We start from the raw sequence: 8209 nt of genomic DNA on the forward strand, positions 1-8209 counted from the left end.
GCACTGTAGCACCGGAACCCGCTCATGTAGATTGTCTTAAAGATGTTCAGGGCGAAGCATATGGGAGCCTTCCTCCTCCGCCACCTCATCACTCCCACTGTCGTCAAGGTTCGGATTTACAATCTGCATTTCAAATTTGCGATCAGTCGGTCAAAATAGTCCAAATATAGGTATTTCCTGAAGAATGATGCAAGCATGGAGCAGCAGTATCCATGTATATAAGATTGCACATTTAGTATATTCACTGGCAAAATGCTTGGAACTAATTGTAGCCTTCGCTGCCAGAAACAGTGAGTGAATACACAGGCCAGTCCTTTGCTGCCTTTAAACATTACTGTAGCCTTCTCTAATTTTGAGCAACCATGAAGTACTAAGGGATCTCTTATCTTTCGTACTCAAAATGAGCAAGATCAGCAACATGAAACTCAACCATCTCGACATTCATTCCGTCAATTAGTGAATGTTGAAGCTCGTCAAGTTGATGTGGTATGCTTAAATTAATTACCCCCTCCGATCCATATTATTTGTCGCTGCTTTAGTACAACTTTCTTAGCAAGCCTGGAAAGTTTGCTCATCAACCATCTCGACACCAAATTAGTCGGTGATCTCTATGCCCTCAAGTGCCGAACAGTTTGCTAGCAAGCCTGGAAAGTCTCCAGATATCTGAACACATTGATTAAGTCTTCTGAGTTTTGTAAAGCCACGTATGCCAGGGTGTGGCTTTATAGACACAGCAGCGAGAGGCAAGGACTGCACACAAGAGCTGCCTTGAACACCCAAGGCCTCAAGAGGAAAGTGATGAACTTCTATGGATGGCGATAAGTTTTCTTCAGACCAAAAGCTATGATCTTTGCTTTCGATGAAGCGACTAAGTGGATCCACCTGTCAAGATTATCAAAGTCCTCTTTGTGCAAGCCACACCTGATGCATAACTTATGGATCCATATCCCACTATGCCACTGAATAACCCAATTTACAGCCTCAATGAACTTAACTCGTTTTATTTTGAGAAGATCATCAATTGATCGTTCATCATTTGTAAATCAGATCACTCGGGCCATAAAAACACAGATTACAGTGGAACGTCTAGAGCATTTTGCAACTTATCGAAACAATGCTTGTCCTTACAGCCTCTTTAAGTGGAAGCAATGACATCACAACACGTTGAATCTCTTGTGACAGCAAAGGGACTGAATATTTAGTCAGGTTAAATTTGAACTAAATTAACTAGTAGACGAGCAATAGCCACTAATTACTCAAATGAAAACACACAATGACCTGAAAGTGCGCACAAGAGAAATCAGACCAGATGCAAAATGTATTTTTTTGTAGTGTCGTTTCAATGGGTGTTTTGCAGTCTTCTTTTTCAACAATTTAGTGGTGCCAAGTACACATGGAGTTTAGTCTATTGTTCATTTCGGCGCAATTCTTTTACTGCTTCCACTTATCATTAATGTACCTCTTGGATTTTGCAATTTTGCACTAGGGGTTATCTGCCTGACCTTGTTCAGTTAAGCTACGGAGTATTTGGGAAACAAGGGATGAACACATGTTTTCGAGGTACTCTTCCTAGGGATTCTACTGCTGTGGCTGGCTTCCAGAAGAACAAACACAGGAAACACATTCAGCAGGCGGCCCTGCAAGCTGCCCCCAGTGGCAACTGAAGATTTCTCTAGTGAGCCCGGCTCAGCTCTAGTAGGCCGGTGGTCGGAAGACTGGAAGCAGGTTGAGGGCATCAACCTGTGGTGTCCTGGTGAAGCCTTTAGTTTGCTAGTTTTCTCAGTGACAATTTTTGGTTGTGCTTCTGGCCGTTTGTACGCCATTGTCAGGTTGCAGACTGTGCAGCCTGATTTGAATTCTGGAGCCTGTATGCAGCTGTACCGAAACCAAACCGGTTTCAGTAAGGAAACTAGGTGGCTGTTGCTCCTTTTATTGAAAAAAGAACAAGTGTGTAGTGTATAGGCTCATTTGGCAGGAAGTAACTCAACGATTTTCCTTTCTCTAGCTACTCAAGCAAGCCGATGCCCTCTCTGTTGGTGTAGCAAACAACTTGAGCAATAAACCGTAAAAGTGAGGCTCACTGAAAAAGTAAAAGACATGGATTGGACCATAATCTAAGCTCCCTGCCCCTGCCCCAGGCAACAAAGCCCATAAAATACCAGATTTTTTTTTCTTTGCCCCAAAGGTTCAGATCCGTGGGGAACACCCCAAGAATCACATCAAAGGACTAAGGGCTTGTTTGGGACTGCTCTGCTTCATCAAAATCAGTTTCGCTCCACCAAATCCACTTTGGAGCAGTTTCATACAGAAGTTGTAGCACTACCGAAGAGAATGTTTGGCTTGCATGCAGCTCCAACTTCAAGAGTGGGAAATTGGTGGAAAGGAACTATTTGATTGGTTGAGGGGGAAGGAAACGAAGGGGTATCCACTTACTGGTGGCAGTGGTGGGTAATTTTCCCCCAACTCCAGCTTCTATAGTTTTTTGGAGCACCCCCTCAGGAGCTTCATAAAAATCTGGGAGTTGTACTCCAAATTCTATTTTTTTTGTGGAGCGGCATATCGTGGAGTTACCCCGTTTGATTCGTATTTTCCAGAGCGGAGCTGAATTTTAAGGAGCAGAGCAGTCCCAAACAGGCTCTAATTTTCACGCAGTGGTTGGATCCTTAGGATAATAATATTATTTTCCCTTGCTGTGATGTGAGGAGAAGAATGGGAAGAGAGGGACCGGCGGAATGGCAGTTACCCAGGAAGGTTCTCCATCCAAAAGAACGGCTCGTCGCCGACGCCGTGGTGGTGCTCCGTCGACGCATCGTCCATTGGCTGCAGCCTGCAGGGAGGAACGGCGGGTTAAGGGGGGAAGGGATTTCGCACTTGGCCGATCTACTCAGGAACGCCCACACTGCTGCTTACTTGCTGGGCTGGAGGAGGGGGAGGAGCTACTTCGTCGTCATCTTCTCCTGCTCCGGCCATTGCTGCTGCAAGATCGGCGGAGCTCCCTGGAGTCCAGACCAGACGACGGATGTTTCTTAGATGGGCTGGGCTCCGTTCATTCTCCAGCCCAGCTTCACGGGCCGAGACCCACACGAGCCCTTCTCATCCCCGAGGCGCTGCGCTGCGTTTCAGCGTTTGCTTGCCATACATTAGTCCCACCTCGGAAGTTTACAGCGCGCCGAACCGGTTTATAAGGCGAGAGGCTGCCAACGGTAGCACGACCTTACTTGAACAGGATCTGTTCTATAGGCTCGTACCGCTGCATCCTTTATCAATAAGGAGGCAAGCACTTCAGTTTGGTTGATGTATTCTGACCACTGGGCCAGAGCGTGATTAACGGCCAGGATTCATCTGATGGATGGATCCGACGGCTGTAGAGGATCGTTCCTGCCAGGCCTTGTCTCTGTGCAGGGTGGCCCAGTGGTTGTCTGACAGACACAAATCTTTTTATTTTTTTGCCTCTACTAACGGCACCTCTTTCATTTCTTACCTACACAATATTGGTCTACAAATAATCATTTCTTGCCTGCAGGATATTCATCTAAAAGACTTGCTTACCTGCAGAATATTGGTCTAAAAGATCTACAAATAAATCTGCAGTTTCATTTTTGGGACTTCTTTAACCACATAACCTAGTCGTAGTCTCGTTGCTCCAGAACAATTCAACAAGATTAGTAATAACTAAAACTGCGACAAAACCATTGGTAAAGCAGTAAATGATCCTGATACTTCATTTTTGGGACTTCTTTAACCACATAACCTAGTCGTAGTCTCGTTGCTCCAGAACAATTCAACAAGATTAGTAATAACTAAAACTGCGACAAAACCATTGGTAAAGCAGTAAATGATCCTGATACGCACTGGCAACTGATGAGCGTTTCAAGCTTGAAAACAACAAAAAGAAATGTTTGCTTGCTTGATTTCTTCTGTGAATCTGAAGACTCTAATCCAATACAAAACTGAGCTGGGATGAAGCTGGCATGCAAGAAATTCACACAAAAAACAAACAAACAATCGTGATGCATAATGATTCTTCCAATAAAACAAGAAATTCACACAAAAAACAAACAAACAAATGTGATGCATAATGATTCTTTCCATTCAATCAGTGCATCAATAAACTCAACAGGGGCTCCCCTACTGTTCAGGGCCAAACACAAATTCCATCGCAATTTCACTCCAGGTGACAAGGCTGTAGACTCGCCTGACGGCTGTAGAGGATCGTTCCTGCCAGGCCTTGTCTCTGTGCAGGGTGGCCCAGTGGTTGTCTGACAGACACAAATCTTTTTATTTTTTTGCCTCTACTAACGGCACCTCTTTCATTTCTTACCTACACAATATTGGTCTACAAATAATCATTTCTTGCCTGCAGGATATTCATCTAAAAGACTTGCTTACCTGCAGAATATTGGTCTAAAAGATCTACAAATAAATCTGCAGTTTCATTTTTGGGACTTCTTTAACCACATAACCTAGTCGTAGTCTCGTTGCTCCAGAACAATTCAACAAGATTAGTAATAACTAAAACTGCGACAAAACCATTGGTAAAGCAGTAAATGATCCTGATACTTCATTTTTGGGACTTCTTTAACCACATAACCTAGTCGTAGTCTCGTTGCTCCAGAACAATTCAACAAGATTAGTAATAACTAAAACTGCGACAAAACCATTGGTAAAGCAGTAAATGATCCTGATACGCACTGGCAACTGATGAGCGTTTCAAGCTTGAAAACAACAAAAAGAAATGTTTGCTTGCTTGATTTCTTCTGTGAATCTGAAGACTCTAAACCAATACAAAACTGAGCTGGGATGAAGCTGGCATGCAAGAAATTCACACAAAAAACAAACAAACAATCGTGATGCATAATGATTCTTCCAATAAAACAAGAAATTCACACAAAAAACAAACAAACAAATGTGATGCATAATGATTCTTTCCATTCAATCAGTGCATCAATAAACTCAACAGGGGCTCCCCTACTGTTCAGGGCCAAACACAAATTCCATCGCAATTTCACTCCAGGTGACAAGGCTGTAGACTCGCCTGACGGTAACGGAGCCTTCAGTTCTACATCTCACTAAAAGAAAAAGAAAAAGAAAACTCGCTTCTAATCCTCGACCAGCAAGACCATTTGCTTCAAAGCAATGAGACATTGCTGGGAGGAAGAACTAGATGTTCGGAGGCGACACCACAGAATCTCTCTTCTTCTCATTCCAAAGCCAACTGGGGATAACTGAGCTAGAGATTCAACCATCAGCGGTACAGTAAAGGGACTTGGTCTGGGACTGGTGCGGGGGTTTCCCTCTGCAGGTTTCCTTCTCGACAAATCCCGCTACAAGAAAGATGATAGATAGATTGTACAGCTTTCAGCGTTTCTTCTTATAACTGTCCAGACGTAGCTTCAGCTGCAGAGATAAGAATCAATCAGCTCAGATTCAAACAGTGAATACGCGGCACAAACTAAAGTAAAATTGACGGGCCAATGGAGCAAAACTATGACGATCAGGCAATCTTGCATGAGGCCTGGTTGAGACTTGATGTGTGTTGATCCTTGCCCCAGAAAAATAAAACACACCGAGATTATCCATCACATGGACATCATTGTCTCTTTGCATGACAGGCTCTCAAGAACCCAGCGAACTGGCTTACAGCACCAACATATTCGGTATTACATGATGCCACCATCGGCGCTCGATCGACCCCAAACTTTGTTTGAGCATTCATCACTCAAGTTCTTTCAGCAGCCACCATCAGCGGCACCTGACCTCTTGTAAGCAGCCAAAAAAAGGGGATGGCATGGTCACAGCATACAGTACACAGACGGGGACAGTCAAAGGATTGGCTTACTCGCTCACTGTGAAGGGGCACCTGAGACTGTGATCACCTTATACGAAAGCGCTCCAAGGTAGCTGTGCCCATCTGCTGACCTCCCGGGCAGCACACTCGACGCCATGATCCTGGATGGGAAACATACTGGCGGTGACCCTTGGCTGTATTTCCATGTGCTCAAGAAAACAAGCATTCTGCAAGATACAGCACCCCAGTTTGACTTGAGCAATGTAGCACCAAAAACCGCTCATGTGGACCGTCTTGAGATGGTAACGGTGACGCATATGGGAGGGAGCCTTCCTCCTCCACCACCTCATCGCTCCCACCATTCTCAAGGTTCAGATATACCATCTGCATTTCAAAGTTTGCGATCAGTCGGTCAAAGCAGTCCAAGTACAGGTCTTCCTGACAAGTGAAGCAATTATGCAGCAGCAGTATACCTGAGATCCATGTATTTGTTTATTTGAACTGATAAAATGGCACTCACATCCAAATCCAACGTCTCCAGTCGGGGCACAAGTGCACAACATCCAAGGAGCGGGCAAGTTGAAGAACTCCATTATCAGCATTTGGCTGTCTACACTCTACAGAAGACAGTTAATTGACAAGTCAGATGACTCAAATGAAGAAGCATGCCATGTGGTTTTGTTGTCAGCTTCTACAACTAAACATGACACTAAAACCCAGTTTCAAGAACTATAATGTACGCAAACAAGAATGAATAACTAAATACATAAACACCAGGTAACCTGTTCATATCCATGAATACACGGGCGGCCCTTTGCTGCCTTTAAACATTATTGTAGCCTTCTCTAATTTTGAGCAGCCATGAAGTACTATAGGGATCTCTTGTCCTTCGTGCTCAAAATGGGCAACACTCTGTTTCAAAAATAAAAACAAAACAAGATCAGCAGCATGAAACTCGACCATTTCAAAATTCATTCAGTCAATTAGTAAAAAATAATTTGAGGGAAATTAATAAACATTGAAGCTTGTCAAGTTAGTGCGGTATGCTTCAATTAGTTACACCAAAGCACTCGATGGTCTCTAAGCCCTTGAGTGCTGAACAGTTTGCTAGCAAGACAGGAAAGTCTCCAAATATATGAACATATTCCAGATTAAGTCTTGAGTACTGTAAAGTCACATATAACTGAGTGTGGCTTTATAGAAACAACAGCGAGAAACAAGGAGTGCACACAAGAGCTGACTTGAACACCCAAGGCCTCGAGAGGAAAGTGATGAACTTCTTTAGATGGCGAACAAGTTTTCTTCAGGTGAAAGCCATGATCTATTCAACTATGCCACTGAATAACCCAATTTACATCCTCAATGAACTTAGCTCGTTTTACTTTGAGAAGATCATTAATGGATCGTTCATCAGTTGTAAATCCAGATTACTGGGGCCATAAAAACACAGATTACAGTGGAACGTCCAAAGCATTTTCCAACTTCTCGAAACAATGCTTGTCCTCACAGCCTCTTTAAGTGGAATCGGTGACATCACAACAGGTTGAACCTCCTGTGACAAGAAACGGTCTGGATTTTTAGTCAGGTTGAACTTCAACTAAAACTAACTGGTAGACGAGCAATAGACACTAATAATTACTCAAATCAGAACACACAATGACCTGAAAGTGCACACAAGAGAAATCAGACCAGATGCAAATTGCAACTTTTTGTAGTGTAGTTTCAATGGGTGTTTTGCAGTCTTCTTTGTAACAATTTTGCGGTGCCAAGTAACACAGAGAGTGTAGTCTATTGTTCATTTCGGCCCAATCCTATTACTGCCTCTTGGAATTTGCAATTTAGCAGTAGGGGTTGCCTGCATGGCCGTGTTCATTTGGGCTATTTGGAAAACAAGGAATGAAGCATGCTATTGTACGCCATTGTCAGTTCGCAGCTTGTGCAGCCTGATTTGAGCTGTAACCCGGATGCAGTGTTACCGAAGCAGAAACGATTTCAGTAACAAAATTAGGTGGCCGTTGCGCCTGGAAGAAGTGTGTGGTGTAGACGCTCATTCGGCAGCAAGTAATTCAACGATTTTCCATTCTCTAGCAACTCAAGCAAGCTGATGCCATTCCTGTTGGTGTAGCAAACAACTTGAGCAATAAACCGTAAAAGTGAGGCTCACTGAAAAAGTAAAAGCATGGATTGGACTATAATCTAAGCTCCCTGCCCCTGCCCCAGGCAACAAAGCCCATAAAATACCAGATTTTTTTTTCTTTGCCCCAAAGGTTCAGATCCGTGGGGAACACCCCAAGAATCACATCAAAGGACTAATTTTCACGCAGTGGTTGGATCCGTAGGGTAATAATATTTTCCCTTGCTGTGATGTGAGGAGAAGAATGGGAAGAGAGGGACCGGCGGAATGGCAGTTACCCAGGAAGG

At 43.7% G+C, this 8209-nt stretch overlaps 1 non-coding gene across 1 annotated transcript; it reads left to right on the forward strand.

Moving 5' to 3' along the window:
• Positions 1 to 3208: 3208 nt before the first annotated feature.
• Positions 3209 to 3429, forward strand: LOC123163474 (small nucleolar RNA U3). The gene has a single exon (XR_006481925.1). It is a non-coding gene; the product is annotated as a small nucleolar RNA U3 (small nucleolar RNA).
• Positions 3430 to 8209: the final 4780 nt, after the last annotated feature.

Source organism: Triticum aestivum, chromosome 7B (assembly GCF_018294505.1).
Source record: "Triticum aestivum cultivar Chinese Spring chromosome 7B, IWGSC CS RefSeq v2.1, whole genome shotgun sequence".
Taxonomy (NCBI): domain Eukaryota; kingdom Viridiplantae; phylum Streptophyta; class Magnoliopsida; order Poales; family Poaceae; genus Triticum; species Triticum aestivum.